Genomic DNA, 21441 nt, shown 5'->3' on the forward strand with positions numbered 1-21441 from the left:
TTGGGGACTAATACACAACCATGCTGTTAGGAAGAAATAGGAGAAAAGAGATGTTAACAGCATAGAAAACCATGCATTTTTCCAAATGGAAACATATACTAGGAATAGTAGAGGCAAATTCAAATGCAGTATCATGGATAAGTGATGAAATATAAGAGTACGTTCTTGAATAATTCTTCATATTGCTCAAGTTCTAACTTGCAGTGAGCCATTACAGTATATGTTAGATTATCATTTTAAAGAATTCTGTTTCTGAGTATCACAGAAAAAAAGCCTTTTTTTCTGTTACATGTAAGTTAAATAAAATTGAATAAATAAGGATATAAAGAAATTACAAAACATATATCAATGAGACTAGTATCAGCACCATATTCAGAAATTTTTATCAACAATTGTTGGTTTATGTAGGCTGTAACTAATAAATATCTCAACGATGCTATTCCACAAAAGCCATTTGCAGTAAAACAGAAAGAGAGTCTCCTTTAATGATCAGTGTTACAGAAGAATAATACCTGCATAATCAGACTAAACTAAACGAAAGTTTAACTCAATCACAGTCCACAAGGCTTTTTTAGCTGACCTTCTGGATTGCCTCAAATAGCATAACATGACATGCAGTGTTCCTAGAAGTTTCTTTGACCTTCAGGGCACGTGTTTCCTTTCAATATCACTCCATGGTCCCACAAAACTTCTTCATGTACTTCATCCTTTGCAATCCTATTCTAGATCTTTAGGGTTATGCTAGAACCATAAAACCCCCCACAATTTAATTAGGAAGGGACCTTCAGAGATCATCTAATCCTATCCTCTGCTCAAAACAGGTCTGACTAGATCAGGTTGCTCAAGGACATTTCTCATAAAGACTTGAATGTCTCCAAGGATGGAAATTTCATCATGTCTCTGGGCAGCTTGTTCCAGTGTTTAACCACCAATAAAGCCCTATGAGGTTTTCAATTTGTTGGATTGAAATGTTGTTAGACTCTCTGATGACAATGTTCTGAAAAGGCATTTAAGAATTTTTACATTATATTGGTTCAGGTGCTGTGACATGCAAAGATGTGTTTACTAATTGATATTTTAACAATGGAATACCAAATTCTTGAATAGCTTATTTATTTAATATGTAAAACAATTTGTTTGGGGATTGGATTATGAAAAGCAGCTAAGAGGAGTGTCTCTCAAGACAATATCTGTAATATCTGCCAAACATATTCTTCAAAGCAACCTGAGGAAAACATAGAGTTAGTAAGTTTTTTACCTTGTAAGGATGCTTCCTTGATTTTATTAATACAGAACTTTTTCTACCTGTTTTCTGGTGAAGTAAACCCAGGCATAATTTTACTGATTGATCAGACTCAAACCTAAGAAATATGTGAAATGCTAACTGTTCCTCATCTATTCTTAATCCAGTCTGATCATCAGTAGCAGAGAAAATAACAGGATTTGGGTCAAGCATGGCTTGATTAGCAGTAAGTCAGTAAGTTCTTTTCAGAACTCAAAAACCTTTATTTTATTCTCTATAATCTCTTCTCTTGCTGCACTATTACTGGATGGCACCAATATACTTAAACCAACATAAAGATGTCACAGAATCAATCAAATATAAACTTGTAAATGCATTTTATAGTCTCTAAAACTCACTGAAGTCAGTGGGAAGGTCAGGCCCCATGTTAGCATTTAGAAGATTAAATTGATTTAAGGGTGTAAGGTTAAAAATCAACATTGGCTTTCATAGGCTTTACAATGGTCATGATACTCGACAGTAATTGATCTCCTCATTATTTTTTCACCTTAGCCAAGAAACTTTAACTAAAATAAATTCTGTTTCTGTTCATTCCAAACTACTTTTCAACATCCATTTACTTTTTATTTTTATTTTTTCTGCTTCAGCTAGTATACTCTCTCGTAGAAGAAATAGGTTATTTTAAAACATTTTTACTACCACCTTTGTTTCAGTGTTACAACACATTTCCAGATCTATTGAAATACCAAGTAAATCTTTTAATGGAGAAATTAATGAATGTCCTTGCTGCATAGGCAAGGCTTCACTACAGGGTATTAATTTGTTTTCCACAATTGCACATACTGCAAGTAATATAGAAAGCTATTAATACAGTCCCTTTAAACTGCTGGAAGTCATTTTTAGCTTTGATCACATCAAGCATTAGCGTCACAATGATCACTATATTAATACAGATTAATATATAAATATATATTCCTGCTTTAATTCTCTCTATTCTATCCCTATTTGTCTAAAGAAAAAGAATTTTTAATTATACTCATACTCTCTGAAGTACTAATTTTAGACAGCCTCATATTTAAAGGCACAGAAGAATTAACTATGATTATTTTAGTCTCTCACCACATAGATTTCCCACTCAAATAATCAGGGATAATTTGTAACCAGTATATAATACTTCTTCCATCACAAACTAAAATAGGTTTGACATTTGAAAAGGATTTAGGTTTACAGTGCTGTTGTGTATTACTAACATGAAAGTTGTTGTGTACCTGAAAATCCCAGTGATTTATGTCAAGTTGTGTATAATCGTGGTAATTTCACTCAGACATTGTCAACTAGTCGGAAAGAGAGTACTGCTAGTGTTAGGACACTGCCAGTAATTCAGGAGCTCTGATTTTATTCTGTTCTCTAGTGCTGCTCCGGTGTCACTTTCTGTTCCTCTGTCTTGCTTGCTTCTGGCTCTAAAATCTAGCTCAGATTTACAAGGACAATGCCCATAGCAAGCAGTGAATCAGGCAGCACCTGAGAGCACACCTGAATGTTCAGACTGGGTTTGTCTGTACTGTTAAATTTCTACCACAGTCCCAGGCTTGGTGTGTTTCTATGTCAGGTATTTTTCCAGATAATTTCTTGGTGTGGCTTGAAGATTAACACGGGCCAGGGAGCTAACAGATCCATTCACTATATGGCATTTTGAGGCAGTTCCGTTGTTTTGAAGGAGGAAAGATTTTAATACTGCCAGCTGTCCTTAGTGCTGGCAAACAGTAATAGTATTGAAGTGTTTGTAACTGGAAAGACTTAAAGCATTTCACTTTGGTATAATTTAAGTACCTGTATTGTGTGAAAAACAATGACCGCAATAGTTAGATGCTGAACAACCCTAAATGCCTACAGCCCAAGCTTAGGTACCTGTCTAATATAATAGGAAATACTTTGCTTTTTACAGTAGCTTCATGTTGATTTGAGATCCTGCCAAGAATACAGAAGACAGAGACATCTTCCTCAGCATAAGGATTCACTGCTTTTTGTGTCTCAGAAAATTGCCGTAACCACTGGTAGTTCAATAGCTTAGAGGGAGAGCCGCAGCACTGATCAGCATGCTGTCCTGGAAGGTAGAGAAACATGGGTTTGAACTCCCTCCTGGTGAGGAAGGAATTTAACATACTTCTGACTCGGGGGTGAGTGCGAAGCGAAGCACCATGGCCAGCTCCCTGCTCAGCCTGCCACAAGCACCTCCACCCAGGAAGGCAGCTGGGACTGAAATCTTAGATTCATACAGCCATTTATCACAGGTGCAAGAGGTAAAGAAAGTCTGTCAGGCACTCTTGGCTAGCCCACGCATTGCCACACACAAACTGTTCAGTCCTGGGAAATGAGGCTTTATAGATGGTGAATTCTCCCCTGCGTTGCTTAGGAAATGAAAGAAATTAGTTCAGGGTTGTGAATTCCCTTCCTGGAGCCAGTGCTACAACACACAAAATGATAAAGCCTAAATACTTCGTAAATGTGGGCCTAAATTCTCAGGGAGGATTGGGAATCCTGAGTTATGGGAATGCTTATGTTAGCCTATATATTAGGCATGAACAAGGCTTGTTGCCTGTGACGTAAATATCATGGAAACCATAACAAGACCCCATAGAAAATCAACGTATCTTGGGTCTCTCAGGTGGTGCACGTACTACCTAGCCATAGAATAATTCTCACGCTGTCTGTGATCAAGTCAACACTGAAACATATTACAAAAAATGCAACTGCATTAGCCAGAGAAAGATCTACAGCAAATATCCAGTGCTTAAGGCATTCATCAAAGGATAAGACATAAAAGTTCTTGTCTGTTTCATAAATCATAGAGATCTGGGAGTTTCTGTCCCCCTCATAGTGCTCTAAGATCTGGCTATTGGGTTTAAAAGAGAGGGAAGAGACAATTTTAAGCATACTCATGCTCTATGTATCCCAAAATAGAAGTGTTCTGGTTTAAAATGTGGGTTTCGGGACAATTTAATCTTAACAGTAGGCTTGAATGTACTCTTAAATAAAATTGGTGTGTCCTTAAACACTTGAAGACTTCAGGCAGCTACACAGCTAAACAGCAGGCGAACTGGGGATTACGAAGATCAGTGGCACTGAATACTTCAGGAGCTTCAGTAGCTAATGAGACTTTTAGATATTATCAGTTTTGCCTCTGCTTCTTAGGACAAATTATATTTCTGAGAAGTGATTCGGCAATGGGGATCTAGTCATGTATTGTAATATACATAACAAATTAACTTTGTCACTGTATTTGCAATTGCTACAATGGCACAAATGTCTATGCAGTTCTGATACATAGCTTTTAAATACTTTCATCCCTCAGCTACAAAAATCTGGTATAATGGTTTTAGATGATGTTCAGTCTATATTAAATTATTGAGATTATTTTCCTAATTCAAACCATTATCTACAGAATGTATGTTAAATAACTGAATCACTTAATCTAAACATTTCCTAACAGTAGTATTTATATGTGGCTAAAACATGATTTCTTCTGATCTTTTATATCAGAGGATAAATAGCACATAGACTGTTAATAGAAAAAGCAATACAGGTTTTAGTACAGAAATACAATTGTCCAGGGTATTTCTTTCTAGCTTGGTCAAATCATGAGTCTACAATGTGATAGATGAATGCAAAATTTTTATCATCCTGCAACAACACAGAGTTGTTACGTGGATTGAGAATACAAAAAATAGCATGCAGCCACTGTGACTGAATAGTTTTCTAAACCAAATCACAGTTGCTTTAACCACACTTTTCACTAACATTATCTTGTTGAAGGTTTCAATTGAATCAGTCATGTTGTGTTATTTTAACTCCTAACACGATGTGATGGAGGAACAAAATGACACAAGGCATTTACAATAGATCAGTCAGAAAATCAAAGACAAGAAAAGCATCAATAGCAAAATAATTAATAATGAGTTTATTGTATAGTTTGTGGATTGGGTAAAATGCATTTTTATTCTTTATAAGTCTACATTTTCAGTAGTATCTTACAGACAGATATCCAAAATGGAAGATATTTTTATAACATACTTTGTATAGGAAACATCACTTTACTAATTTCTGGATATTTTAATATGTAATTTATGTGCATTTTAACTGTGGTTTAAGAAAGTCCATATATGCAATCTACATTCTGGCCTACTTAAGGCAGTTTTAAGTTATGCTTTACTATATGTTCAAATCCATTTGAAGATGTGTTCTGATCTAGAACTAAATAATATATGTGTGGTATTGTATATGCTCTTCAAACATTTAAAATTAATTTTTACTGTTGACAACAGGTTGAAAATAGGAACTTGAAAAATAGAAATACTTTAACTTGTAGTTTAAAAGAGATAATTAGAAATTAATTGCAATTGAAAATTAGTACAAAAAATTCAAGAAAATTTTGGCCCCTATAAGAAGAACCAATTAGATGGCTGAAAGGTAATAAAGGAAGAAGACAACTTTGATTAAATGCCCATTCAGTGGCTCAGTAAAAACATCTGTTATAAATGAAAAAGCAATATATTGCTGCAAAAAAAGGAAAATTGTAATCAACACAACTTGGAGTGTAAATGAGAAGAAGTACAGAAAAAAGATAAAAAGAAACCTAAAAACATAAAGAAAAAATAATGATCATCAGGGCTAAGGACACCACAATTAGTAACAACAACAACAAAAAAACCCAGAACAGCTATAGGCATGTCATTCAATAAAGATGGTAGAACTGAGAACTAGTGTGGAATAAGCAATAGTGCTGCATAAATGTATGTCATAAAGAAAAGTTTTTCTGAGTCTATCAGTACACAGGAGAACATTAGATAATATTGTTAAAATCAGGTAGATGTTCCAGAAAGTTAAAATTGTATTGATATTGCTCCAAGACTAAAAGTGCCTATTTATATTCTACCGCAAATTCAGTTTAGGCAGCTAATCCCAATCTTTGTGGTCTAGACTTCTTTGGTCTAATTTGAGCCACTGTACTTTTATTTTGGTTTCAAATTCAGTGATGACCCTTAAAAAATAAAAACCAAAACAACTATCTCAAAGTATGTATCAGTTTTTTGTCTTATTTTTGTAATTATAAAATTTTACTAAGTGCTATGTTCTTAGGAATTACTTGATCATAATTATTAAGGATAACTAATTTTTCCAAATGTCAAAAATTCTTTCAGAAATTATCATCTTAATGTTTTTGGTTTTTCTCTTTTGATGCTTTGGATAGGATGCATTACACACAAATACAAACTACATCTCAAACAGATTCAGACTATGTACCCTTCAGAAGAGTCTAAGCACTCAGAGATATTGAATTGTCCAGTACTTATCTCAAAAGCTCCTTGACCATTTACACAGTAAAAGCACCTGTGTGTTCAGTGGTGCCTTTCCTTTGGAGATAATGACCTACTTCCTTTCCAGAGTTCCTTCACGGTCTTTCTTCTTTACATCTAAGTACAGAGGAGTTGAGCATTGACAAAACCGCAATGATGTTGCGTAGTAATTACCTTATTTTTCCATAGTGGCTTTCTCGTTGTCTAAGAAGTGGAATATCTAGTTTTTGTAACTTGGATCAAGGCATATGAATGATTTATCAGGTAGATTATGGTTGTTCCAGGTGGTTCCTCTTCCTATTCCACACCCTCTTCTCTGTGTCAAGGGTAATGGGCGAGAAAAGAGGCATGCAGAGCCCCTGGCACGAGCAGCTGGAACAGCAACAGAATTCCAGAAGACTTGCATGTCTGTGCGTATTACATTAGACTACTGTCTGAGTTGTTAAAAGTTATTTTGTGTTCTGGGACAAAACCAGAACATAGTCTCCCTGTCCTGTGCTATAGCCACTATGCAAAATTCATGTGTTGCCTCCCTGAACATTCTTAGTGACCAATTAGCCTGATGGAGTACACAGATACCTGGGCTACCTAATGGCCTTTCCTGGGATAAGAGAATTACAGGTTCGATCTCTTTTCCCCTCATGCTGAGGAGTGTTTGGAATCCATTTCCCTGTCTTTTTGGGTGAGTTCTCCGACAATTGACCCACGAGATAGAATCTGGATATCTTCAAAGAGAACTAGGTGAACTGGAACTTAATGTAATAGGGTCATCCATTATTTCCTATTAATTCTATATACATTCAGTGGTAGATAAGATTCATCATCTTTATCTTCTACAGTTAATGAAACAAGAGAGAAGTACTTCCAGATAGTGATCCATCTCATTGTATGATCCTGTCTCACCCTCCAGAAATACGTATTACACATATAATATGTATAATAGGTAGGTAGATACATAAAGAAATGAACATTATATGCCTAGTTTTGGGCAACTAAAGTTAGCAGAGATGAATTCACATCCTAACTAAAGCAGGCTGAGGCACTCTGGAGATACCTCAGTCACCTACTAGCTTAGTGGAGAAAGAAGTGCACAGATTAGGAGGTTAGGACCTCCTTCTACAAAACCTGACAAAGAGAGAGCTTTAGCAGTTACCCTAGATCGACTGAATTACTCCTTTTCTTGTTCTCCTTCTCCCACTAACTGAGGCTGGGGCTAGTACTGAAGTGTATTGGAGAGGTCCTAAATTAGTATAACTAAAGGACAGAAAATTGATTCTTAGTAACAAAGGATCTGTTTCTGCTCTGCTTTTGCTGTTCACATGTGAGGACCAAAAATGACTGCCGAGAGTTATACCATGGTAAAATTAATGAAGAAACCGATAGCATCATCTAAAACAGGTTAGTGAACAATCTAAACAGCTTACCATATTCATACCGCTGAAAGATTTTATCATGGGCATGCAGGTCTGCACGGCCAAGGCTGGGGAGCCTGGCCATCCTCTTCCTCAGGGAGACTCTGGCCAAGACCAATTCTGCTGAAGGCATCAGTGGAAAATGGTATAGCTGGCATGAGTGAGGAATGGGACCTAAGATTTTTCTTCTGAAATGTCTTACTATTGCGATAAGCAAATAAAAACATCACAAATAACTGCATTCATTTTTTAGCAAAATTTATAAAAAGAAATTGTATTGGGTGTCCGTGGCAAGGGAGCTGCAGGGGTGGTCTGTGAGAAGAGGCCAGGGCTGCTCCGTGCTGGATATGGCTGGCAGAGAAGAAGGAGGGGAAAGAGGTACTCCAGGCTCTGGAGCAGAGACTCCTCTGCAGCCCATGGAGGGAGCAGTTAGGTGTTTCTGAAGGAACTGCGGCCCATGGAGAGCCCACACAGGAGTAGAGGAAAGGTGTGAGGAAGAGGAAGAAACTGCAGGGAGGAATTGTTATGGACTGACCAGATGTAACCCCCATTCCCCATGCCTCCCACAGTGGTCAGTAGGAGCAGAAGGTAGAGGAGTTGGGAGTGAAGGATTGAAGTTGAGGCTGGGAAAAGACAGGGGAAAAGGTGGTGTTTCAATTTTTTTGTCTTTGTTTCTCACTACCCAAATCTATTTTAACTGGCAATAAATAAAATTAATTTTCACCAAGTTGAGTCTCTTTCGCCCATGATGGTAAATGATAAGCAATCTCCCTTTCTTTTTCTCAGCCCAAGAGCTTTTCCATCATATTTTCTACCCCACCCTGTAGAGGGGGAGTGAGTGAGCAGCTGGGTGGGAGCTTGGCCCTCAGCCAAGGTCAACCCATCACAGCAATAAAGACATTCTTTCATGTTGCCTATGTATCAAGTAGCTTTGAAAGTCACTAAAAATGCTACAACTTACTTTCTAGATTTGGTCAAAGGAATTCTTCTGAAATCCCTTTCACATTAGTTTAAAACATTGTCATTATAAGTTTCCAAGAGGATGCAACAGGTACGAGGGTGAGCAGAAAAAGGGAAATCTATTAAAAGTCTGCTAAAAAAAGCCTAAGACAAACCAAGTTATCTGCACTGTGGTATTCTTGAAATAAAATTCCATCAGTCTAAGTTAATGGTTCTTAATAAATGTGGTTAACAGCTAAAAATGGAGTAGACTGTTCATTTCTTCAGCATTATAAGCAGTCATTGCACACAGTAATAAAAATAGAAAGAATGACTTCAGGATTTTTTTCCCTTTGAATTGAGTTGTCACCCATTAACTTAACGTTTAAAGCACAGTTCATTAATACACTGTCATTGATGTGTGACTCCATTATCAAAGCTCTTCAAGATGTAAATTTTCCATTGAAAGCTGCCCATCTTTCTAAAACCTGGGAAATGTACTTTGGGTCCACTGAGTATTCAACTTCATAATGCTGTCACATTAGGTGTATTTTGTTTTATTTGTGTCTCTACCATTTAACTTTCAGGTTGCCAAAATTGTATATTAGATGCCCCTAAACTATAAATACTTGAATTAGAAAAACAGCAACAGCCAGGGGTCAAATTACATAAACTTGATATTTTCTTATCTGAGGTACCTCTTGTAACTCACATCAAATTTCATCTGTTGAAGTGGAAAGAGAACGGCAAGGAAGAGGGGAATACAACTCAGAAAATATAAAGGGCTAATGCTGAATACATCTGACAATCATTCTAGCAACTTCCATGCATTGCCATCATGTATAAACAAGCAATTCAAATGGCAAGAGCTGTAAGGCACAAGTGGTTATCCTGTTACCACAAAGATATTTTTCCTCATGCTGAACTGGAATAATCCCGTCATTAGGTATGGCTGCATCACAGACTGAAGTACATCAGAGGGAGCTGCATAGTAACTTTAAATAAGGTAGCTGCAATATCCCACAGCTGCACGTGAGCTAATTTTCTCTCTCAGGAAAATAAATTAGTCAATTAATTACCTCATTTTACCACAGCTAGAATATTTCTAGTATTTGGACTAGCTTGGGCCTTTGGATGATGCAATGCAGAGTTCTGAGAAGCACAAGTGCTCTGCTGTAAGTTTTGAAATCAAGATGCTCCTTTGAAACACCTCTGAAACGCATGGCACTTCAGGAAACAATCGCTCAGTAAATTGTTAAATACTAATGGTGGTATTTCAGGCTCTATTTTGGTCCATGTAAGTGCAATAAAGACGGGAGCTGAATCATCTGCTAACTTTAAAAAAGTTGATGTTTATATTTGTTTGTGTATGGAAATATTGATGGTTTATAATTAGTAGAAATTTTCTCTGGATAACCCCTTTTTAAAATTAAATCAATTACACATTAGAGTATTAGACATACTCTAGCTTCTAGTTGCACAGGTTTGTGCTACATAAAATTTTGTGCTGTGCTCATGTGTCAAAAAGCTACCATTATTCATTAAAGAACAGCATCATATTTTTATTATTCATAGCCTGACTTACAAGGAGCAGGACTTACCAGCTTTTTCTTTTTTTCTTTATCAGCTAATCATCATTGCCTGCTACATGTAAGAGATTCTACAGTTACACAGAATAGAAATCTCATGAAATATTTTGTATATGACCAAACTGGAGTCAGGAAGGAAAAAGAATTGAAGACAAGTGGAATTTTCCCATCTATTAGGTTTTGATAGAGAAGAGAATGATCTCACAGTTACTTTTGCATTTTACTTTACATCAGTTTCACAGGGATACATCCAGCCACCCAGAACACAATGAGGCCCTGTATCCTGATACTGAAGAGACCATTGCTCCCAGAGGTCTGATATTAAGAGAAGCAGGTACTGGCCAGGACTCAAATATGTGGTCAGCATGTTCCAGTTTATCAGAATTTATATATAAAGTATTATACATTAAGTATTATATATTATGCATTATAAAATATACATTATACATTATATTATATTATAGATTATCAATTATCTATTATCTACTATATTATAGCACTGAATCAATGATGACAAACTGGAAAACAGTTTTCAAAAGTCCCTAAAATATTGCCAAATGTTTTGTCTTGAACAGATGGTTTTTTCTATCGCAAAAGGTCTTGCATTCTTGAAAATAAGTGGCACAGTATGGAAGTCATAAAATGTGAAGATCCAACTACTTTTTAATGCCATTCACATGTTTAAGGTACTTAATATAGGTTAAAATTTGATGTAGTTCAGATTTAAAGATTAGGGGATAACTAGGATGAGAAATAGAGTTAGGGGAAGTTTTGTGCAAGAGTATTTCATCCAACCCATGATTTAATTGAAATGAAAGTTTTGGGGTAGAAATTTGTCAGTTTCAAGGAAAGTGAGATGAGGAGGGTTATTTGAGTTCAAGATGGAGATTCTATGCAAGGTGGCAAAACAATTTTTTTCAAAAAAGAAAAATAAAACATATTCAAAAGTAGTCAGAAGAATTAGATAGTCAGCTAGGCTATGGGGGATAGATGGGATGGGGTGCTGGGTCTCCCATAACAGATTTTCCCACGTGTGCATGAGGGGGATACAATATAATGCAATTTATATTATATTAATAATAAAAATATTAGTAAAAGGAATAAATACACATTTTTCACAATAGATATGAAATATAAGACTATGTGTCAAGTAAATCTAGTCTTTCCTTGAAACTGAAAAAATCAGCTCCCCTGATTTTTATTGGAAAGGTTATAGGAAAAGGAATTTTAATTGTTGACAATAGGAAATCTGTGTGAAGGTGAAGAGGATACAACAAGAAGAGGCCTCTTCTTCCAATAGGCAAAGAAACGAAAAAGTAAAAATAAACACATATTGTATTTGTTTATTAATTGTATGCATTAAAATGTCATCCAGCTCTTCTCTTTACCTGCATCTTCATATTTTGCCTTTGAATTTAACCTGATACTCACGGTGGAATTCCCTGCTACTCTGTACAAGCAGGCATTTGCTCCGTTGGTGACCTGGATGTACAGGAGAAAGAAAGTTTTTCTGAAATGGTCATTAGAAGCGCAGTGTAAGACAATATTCTAAGTTTTGGAGCATACAAAACAGAAATCAATGAGATGGTTCTGCTTTCTGTCCTCTGAATGAGCCAACCCCTTAAAAAAGTTTCTGCTTCAAAGCAAACAGAAAGACGAACCCTAATAACCTACACATGCATATATCACAGGAAGTTTTTTGAATGTGTTTCTGAATCTGTTTCTGAATATGAATCAGCTTAAGATTCAAAGTGAAGAAAGTTATGTACACTATAATTTAATCAGTGCAAACCCCAGGCATTTTGCACTGAATAGGAATATATGACCAGATATGAGAGTTTCATAGAGATTCTGAATAGGCTCCAAAGTTAGCATTCATCAAAAAGAGGTATAACCCAGATCTCTACTCCTTTTGTATGAGCCAATTTCAGAGGTGAGGGACCCATGTTCAGCTAAGTGAACGGAATTCATGTGAACTATAGCCAAGACTGGGGGATGCTGGGTACCCTGGAGGATTAGGGTTAAGCTAGGAGACAAAGTTAAGAAAAGCTTTACTGTGCTGTCTGCTTCAGTTTGGGGCAAGGAACTGTAAGTGAAATTCATCTCGGTTAGGCAGTAGTCCTCTGCCTTGCCTGCCTGCTGAGTTGTCGCTTCTTACAATATGAGGAATCATCACAGACATTGCCTGAGCTGTAGCTGCTAATGATGAACAGAATTGGGTTGTTGAATGGTTTGAATATATGCTTCTGCCTCTTGTTAGAAATTATTTGCTGTATTTATTACCAGTGCATGACATTTTCGAGAGGCATGTTTATTTGCATGAGAATAAACCACAGGCAGCTGTTACCACACAGAATGAAATTCTTAAAGAGAGATTCAAGGCAGGAATAATTTTCCGGTGATGTCTTTAACAACTAAAATGATAGCTGCATTATGGATGAAAAGTAAGTAAGTTAGCTAACAGTAAGTTCCTAGCTCCTGTGCATTCTGATAAGTGAGACTAGTAAGAACTACTGCTGAAAATCCATCAGTGAAGCGAGCAATAGTATACACATACGTGAGATCTAAGGATAGAAGTAGCAGCTTCCAGTCTACGTTACCATCTCTGAGAGGAGTAGCTTCAAGAACTGACACTTCACAGGTAAATTTGGAGTGTTCATAAATCTCGATATTGAGTCCTCTGACACCTTGCTTAAATACTTGTCTCTTGGAATCAAAAAATTCAGGCTGAGAGCATTAGCCAGGCTTCCCAGGGGGCAGAGATATTGAGGAGCATAACACAGAGGACTGCCAATCGAGTGGAGAACTATTACAGAGAGAAGTGGACCCCAAACACTGTGTTTTCCAGACTTGCTCTAAGAGAGTGTATTTCCCAGCTCCAGCATCCAGACGCGTTCCTTGGCTGTATTTCACTTCTGTGTTGGGGTCAGACCTGGATCACATGATCTGAATGAAGAACTCAGATCCATTTCTGAGTTGCAATAATGGAGATTCCCTGTAATCTCATTTCCACTAACAGTCATACAACCAAAGACTTGCTGTGCACTCTTGCATACACCTGTTAGTAAGTTTAGGCAAAGCAGGACTATTTGAAAACAGGTTCCTTCATGCACAGCTAAAACCCTAGGAATATGAACCTACATGAAATAAAAAAACATTTGGAAGTAGATTTTATCCAATCACAGCATGTGTGCAATAAAGACTTCAAATGCCCTCGTCATCTGTTGTTTACTTTATGTTCTTTTCTATATGTGAATATCAATGTTTCTACTTGCCCTTACTTGTCTTACTTTCATGAATGAGCAGCATGGATTTCAGGGGGGCTAATCAAGCGAGCCTGTTCTGGTTAAAACCAAAAACCACTGTAATTTTTCTCATATTATTGGCTGACATGGATTCTGTCATTTTGCTTTAGCTGGTGTTTTGTTCCGCAGAAATCCACTATTGTGGGGATCAAACTATTCAAGTTGTTTCCAGACAAGATATTTTTTATTTGGAGAAGAATATGGATATTAATTTTTTACTTCAAATATTATTTAGATTTGTCTTACTTGGAAGGTTTTATTTAATGGCTCCTTCAGACTGATCATCCACATGCTATAGAGGGGAGTGTTTGGAGAATGCAAATTTAGTGCGAACAGCATCATTTTCCATGTAATTAGAATGTAAATGTCACTGTATTCTGATTGTTGAGATCAATTCACTGCACATGTACTGAGTGTACGTTGGTTGAATTTTGTGACTTACGAATTCTTTAATTCAACTATCCCTCCATATTCAGGACGTCTCAAGATGTGAAAACATTTCTGAGGAACAGAGGTAGACCAGAGAGGTGGAAGCTACCCCTCATGTCTAGGTGATACAAAGACATCCCTAAAAAAGAATCATCCTGTGATTTAGAGCCTTACTTTGAGAGGAGGAAAAATTAGATTCAGTTTTCAGTTTTGCTACTGACATCCTATATGACCTTGGACACTGCGCCAGAGGCACCTAGCCAATTGGAAACACAAGACTTTGAGATTTAACTGGCATTTGGATTGTCTGAATCTGGGCTTTAGCCTCTCTGTGCCTCAGGTCCCTGTCTGTGAAAAGAAGATAAATTGACTTCCCTGCTTCACAGTGATATTGGACAGACAAATTCATCTCAGACTGTGAGGTACTACTGTGAGGTTTGTGTAAGTATCTTTATAAAAATGTATTTATACTTCTTGCTTCTGTCTCCAGCATACAGTGGAGAACACAAGAAGTGGATTTATAATATGATTTTTGTCACTGAATATAGCAAAATCTACCACCCCTAAAATCCTGCTTTCTATTTTCTCTTATTCTTGGCCAACAGCCAATAGATATTAAATATATATGCATGTCTTACGCCAGATATACATGTGTATTTTATCTTATAGGGGCAGATATGTTTTTATTTCTGCTGAGTTATATGAACATCTTGCTTATGCATAAACATTTATGCCATTTGCTAATTAAAAACGTTTTTGAAAGTTCTGCTAACACACTTACAGTCTATATACCATATGCAAGTTCACAAGTGTGTTTACAAATACATCTCTATTTAGTAGGGTCTGAATGTACTGGGTTCATCCCTCCTGGTGGGTGAGATCAGAGAATGGGAGACTGAGACCAGAATGAAGTTAATTGGCATCAGCTAATGGTAAGTCCAGTCTACCAACCTGTAGTTTTCATTTACCAGTTACAAGGCAAAGTAGTCCTCTTACACAATTTCTTATTTAGTGGAGAAAATTCTCAAATTTCAAAAATTAAGTCATTTTTCCTGGCAGGGAACCCACTGTGCTTTCTTTAGAATTTGGTATGGGAAAGAGTAAAATCATAGAAATGTACTTTTCAGCTTGTCATCTACTATCTATATATTAAATAGGTACTTTAAAGTAAAAAAACAGAAACAGCAGCTGTTCAAAGCTAGAGGAATATCAAACCACATTAAAATATGAGTCAGAGACAAGTTCCATACAAGTATTATCATTAACCCAAAATCATTCTGGTTACTGACAGATGTAATTATATATGCAAATATATATTTCTGTACATAATTATCCACATACACATATTTTACACATATAATTTATGTGTCAACTTTTGAAAATTTGCTTCTCAATATCACACTGTGTGTATTTTAGAGATGTATATTTTGCTTAAGGTAGCCTTAACTAAACATGTTTCATGTAAAGTAAACAAAACCTATAGCAGGTACAGTAACCTCCAGACTCTGCTTATTGTAGTCTTACACTCTTTTTCAGACACCTGTGGTCATTATTAAACACTGTCAACTTAAGATAATACTTGCTGGTGGGTTTTTTTAAGTGTTCAGCAGGGAAAAATAGAGCTATTTGCTTCTCTTTTCTGTTTCCTGCTCTAAGCTCTTTAATTAGTTACCATCTTCTGTATGGGCATTTCAGGATGATTTTTAAATATTTCTTCTCATACACACACAGGTCTATGAGAAAAAATTCTGTACTGGGTGCAATTTTCCATCCACAGTTATCTGTGTGTGATGCTGGTATAGTTTATTAAGATCCGATTAGCTGACTGCCTGGAAAACATGTAGGCACAGGTTTACAGTTATTGCTGTAAAATGGTGTAAAAATCAGACATTAAAAAAAAAAAAGGAAGAAAAAGAAAAAAGAAAAAAATAATTACAATTGCATAATTGTTGAATGATGGGCCCTTACAGAGGACTGCAGTACCTTCAGTAAGGGAATATATCAGTAACCACTGAATTCTCTAGTGGTTTTGGGCTGGGATAGAGTTAATTTTCTTCGTAATAACTGGTACGGTGCTGTGTTTTGGATTTGTGACTCAAACCACTGTTGATAACACACCGATGTTTTACCTGTTGCTGAACAGTGCTTACACAGCACCAAAGCCTTCAGTTATTCATGCTTCCCTGCCAGTGAGTGGACTGGGGGTGCACAAGAAGTTGGGAGGGGAACAGCTGACCCCAAATGCCCAAAGGGATCTCCCATACCATGTGATGTCGTGCTCAGCAATAAAAACTGGGGGGAAGAAGAAGGAAGGGGGGGACATTTGGAGTTATGGTGCTTGTCTTCCCAAGTAACAATACACACGAAGAAGCTCTGCTTTCCTGGAAATGCCTAAACACCTGCCTGCTGATAGGAGGTAGTGAACAAATTCCTTATTTTTTTCTTTGCTTGTGTGTGTGGCTTTTGCTTTACCTATCAAAATGCCTTTATATCAGCCCCCAGGTTTTTCTCACTTTCACCCTTCTCATTCTCTCCCCCATTGTACTGGTGGGGAGTAAGCGAGGAGCTGTGTGGGGCTCAGCTGCCTTACAGGGTTAAACCACGACAATTCTAAAGAGTTCGATAAATTAACATCGATTTGAAATCAGTGATCTTTTGCAGAGTGCTGGAACAAGATGCTAACTCCCCTCCACATCAAATTCTACTGTTTGAGAATATCAGAAAACATTACTGTTTGAGAATATGAGAATTTAATTCATTCTAACAAGGTACAATTCAGAATGTAATGTGGCGAGACAACATGTATTCTCTAAGCAATGGAAGCTGTGATAATTTCTAACTTTAAAGACAATGTTAATTCTTAATTAGCTTTTTGCTGAGCTGATGAAATGCTGGATATTGTCTTTTATACTGACTGCTAAGCTTAGTGTGTAACTCTCAAGTTTAATTAGATTCCTTGAACTGTTTCCTGGAATTTCTGAGTTTGCTTCAGACTTAACTTTATTTCATAGGTTATGGTTAGCATTTCCTCAAAGTGTAAAACACCATAATGAGAATGAGGTTCATAAATGGGAACTCTTTACTGAGTCCTACAGTGCACAGGCAGGGAAAATGCTCCCTGAAGTCACCATTTGCTCTTTCATCACCGATGCTCTGATTCTGGAAAATCCACACTTGATTCCACCATTTTTTAGAATTATTGGTCCAGTAAGGATAAAAAAAAAAAAAAAAAAAAAGCCAATGGGATTTAACAGCAAGTGTGCCTGTAAAAAAAAAATAAAATAAGAAAGCCCTTGTGTATTTTCAGAGCTGGGTCTCATTTCCTTACATTAGACATAACCAGCATGCCAAAAATTATATGTTAAATGGGTAAAGTATAGCCCAAAACGTCAGATTAATCTATGTGCAAACTGATTCATTTGGCTGACACTAAAGCATCCCATCTTCTAAAGGGGAACGATCCAGCTTCAGATCTTGGAGATCTTGGAATTACGATGTACCACACAGGATTTCACTCTACTGATTACCAGATTACTAGATTACCAATTTGAAAGCAATTAACAGTTTTCAGTATCTCTAAATTAAAATTAGTCCCTTAAACAGAACAGTTTTGCATCACTATGCATAACAGACTGATGATTTTCTATAACTGCTACAAAAATAATGGTGTATAAAACATAACTTACTGTCTATACTTACATGGCTAATACACTTCTGTCTGCTTGCTTTATTTGGCTTTGGAGCCCCAGGATATCCAGCATAATATCATTTAATGTCAGACTACACTTCATACTCTCAGATTCTGCTTTGTACATAGATAAAAAAGGGTAGATGTCACAGAGGTAGTCTTTTAATTTGTTAAACCAGCTAGCTGGAATAAATTCCTAGGTGTACTTAGAATTTGTGCTATTGATAATGAGATAATTGCAACTTTCATTGTGTTTAAATGAAAAAAAGCAACTTTTGATTTCACACTAGTAGGGAAAATTAATTTTAGCACTACACTTAGATTTAGAGACACTATACAAAGACAAGAATTTTAAATATATTCATGCCTCTATTTTTACTGCTTTGGAAAATGAATACTGCTACATGGTTGCCAAAAATACTTTTGCCTATTCATACTGTGTGGTGCAAGCTCTTTGATGTCTTCCTTCTAAGTCTGCATACACGTACATTTATTAATATCACAGCGACTGTTAGAAAGGGATGCATGAAAATTAGTTTGTCTGAACCCAGTGAGACTATTCACATGTTCAAAGTTAAATAAGTATGCTTTCATAGGGCTGAGATCTAAAACAAATTTTCACTGCCTACACAGATTGAAAAACACTTTTATGGTGACTCTGGCATGAAAACTTTTTGTTTTGTAACTTTGGTGCTTTGAGATAAGGCAAAATGATAACTCTGGAATATTTCTTAACTTTCCCAAAGGAACAATCCCAGAATCCTCGCTGTGCCTGATGCTTTGAGGAGCAAAGGAAGTGAACCTAGGTAGTCATGCTCAATCAGAAGAGGCAGAGCTTCATTTCATTTTTCAATCTGATCTAAATTTGTGATTTTTTTTTGTTTTTGTCAAAATGTGAAATGGGGAGTCCTGTAGTACAATCAGAATTTTTTTTGTGGAACAACAGAAGTGACTGAGATACCGTGTTATTAAGGGGGCAAAAGGGTTTATAACCCTGTTTTATATTCACTGGCTGTTATTCTTAAGAATTCAATCTAAATGTATTTACCAAGCTTTTTAAATTTCTGCAAATATCATTCCATTACTTGCAGCAATACTTTTGCAAATATTTTATACACACAAGCGTACTTATAACAGTCTCCAGATACATCAGGAGGGAACTATTCAAAAAGATGAGAGAAAGAGCCCACTCAAGAGACTCAAAAAATGCATACATCCAACAAACTATCAAATGCAGTACCAGGTTCTCAAATGTGAAGAGGTCAGGGCAATAAAGTCATTCAGAAGGTCTGCCATGCAGAAAAATAGGGCTAAAACGATTGGCTACTGCAATATTAGCCTGGGTTTGCTACAAGTAGGTGGTACTTTGATCCCCAAGAAATCACAGAGATCAACCTAAAGTCATATCTAAATCATGATTGACTTGAGGGGGATGGCAAGCCTAAGAAATACAATATGCAACTAGATTTTCATTGTCCAGAATCTCATGTATTTTCTTTGAAATGACCTCAAAAGGTATTAAAATCCATGGACAGAAGCCAGTTTAGTGTACTATGTATTATTATTCTTACTGGTTACCACAAGGAAACCCATTAGTAATGCAGCTAATTGCATTGGTTTGGCAAAATTGGCGGAGACAACCATGAAGTGAATGGATCACAAATTGTTGTATCAATTGGAAGAAGAGGCATGGGCTTACCACTCAAAATGCAGCGTTCTTAGGAAGCTGTGAAAAACCTTGTAAGCAGTACCACCCTTAAAATAAAGGGAAAAATGTTAATATTTTTAAATACTATTTGAAGAAAGAATTTCTTAAAATCCAGGTTATCTGTTCAAGTGGTAGCTCTATGCACTCTTGGTCAGTGTTGGAAAACCTCATTCCTGAGAGGTAGTAACTTTATGCCTGAGGAGTGTAGCAAGTACATTGGATGCCTTAAACAGCAAGCCCCGGAATAAAAGCTGTGGCTTGTCTGTGTTTCACCTCCCATAGAATGGGATCAAATCTTGTCACTTCTATTCCTCATCACACCACTCTTTGCTCTTCAGTCATCTTTTTCTCTGCAGGTATGGTTAACTCAGCAACTGCCTATAAGTAAAGTTTTAACAGGAATGTTCTCATTATGTACCAGAAATCTTCAAGCACTTGCTAAGGGATGAGCAGGAAACAGCACGTATAGAGTTTTCCTTGGGTATGTTCTCCCCCAGCTTCTGACATGAGCTGGAGGCTTTGTTCAAAACATTACATTTCATAGCTGTTTAATGCCTGATGGACCCTGCCCATGGACTTGTTTAATCCCTTTTTAAGGTCATATTTTTGAGCTTCACAACATTCTTTGGCAAAAAGTTCCATAAGTTGAATGACATATCAGGTGAAAAATACTTCATCTTATTACTGTTTTAAGCCTGATACATAAAAATTTGATTTTGAACTCACTGGGTCTTGAGCTATCAGAGTTATTAATCACTCTCTTGCTACCTTCTCCTTGCCACTCATTCTCCATGCACTTACTCACTTTTTTTTTTCTTTCCGGGATTCAAGCATCTAAGCCTATCTAGCCTTTCTAATCTGTCCATATGTTTAAACTGTTCAATGTTTCTGATCACTATTTTCTGATAATTTCACTCTTTCAATAACTTTAGGTTAATCATTGTCATTTGCCTGGTTTGGGGGTATTTTTCTAAACAGCCACAGAGCACTGAATTAACATTTAGAAAACTATACATGCTGATCCATGCATCCCTTTCTTGTACATAATAACTGATACAGAGCTCATCATTGTTCATGTATTGTTTCAATTGTTTTACATCCGTAGTTTGAGTGCTTTCAAATCATATTTTAAAGGACTGTCAGCTATTAAAATGCAAAGCTGATTTTCTCATTTTAAACAGCTCTCTAATTTCAATATACACCTGAAGATATTTTAAAGGAATATTTACACAAACACCATCTGATAGCATTAATGTATCTTCTATTGTTGAACAGCATTCACTATTACAGGTTATTCCTTTCTGAGAACCCTTGCATCTAAGCATGCATGCACTGTTGTATTCTTTGGGAAAATAATAGTTCATAGATTAATAGCACTACTGGATCAACTTATTATCACTTACCATGGGTGAGATCCATACTTAAAAGGCTTCATGGTTAACAGAACTCAAGGTACCATTCAGGAGAGTTTGGGAGAAATTTTTGTTTTGCCTTCAGGGCTTCCTCATTTGAAGAATTAAAGGATCTGTTCTGATGATGAATTACATATTTTTCTTATTCTCACATGGCAATTTCCTGAAATGTTTTTCTTAGATCTTCTCCTGGGAAAAACTATCCTAATCTGAAGTCCTTATACTGCACTGGTTTTTGTAGTATCCACACACCTGTATGTATTATTAGGCATTGCAACTAACATTCATTATATTTTTTGTTTCCCACAGATTTTCTCAAGGGAAGATAGGAACAAAATGCATGTAAGTTAGCACCATACCAG

Source organism: Gavia stellata, chromosome 5 (assembly GCF_030936135.1).
Source record: "Gavia stellata isolate bGavSte3 chromosome 5, bGavSte3.hap2, whole genome shotgun sequence".
In the NCBI taxonomy this organism is placed as follows: Eukaryota; Metazoa; Chordata; class Aves; order Gaviiformes; family Gaviidae; genus Gavia; species Gavia stellata.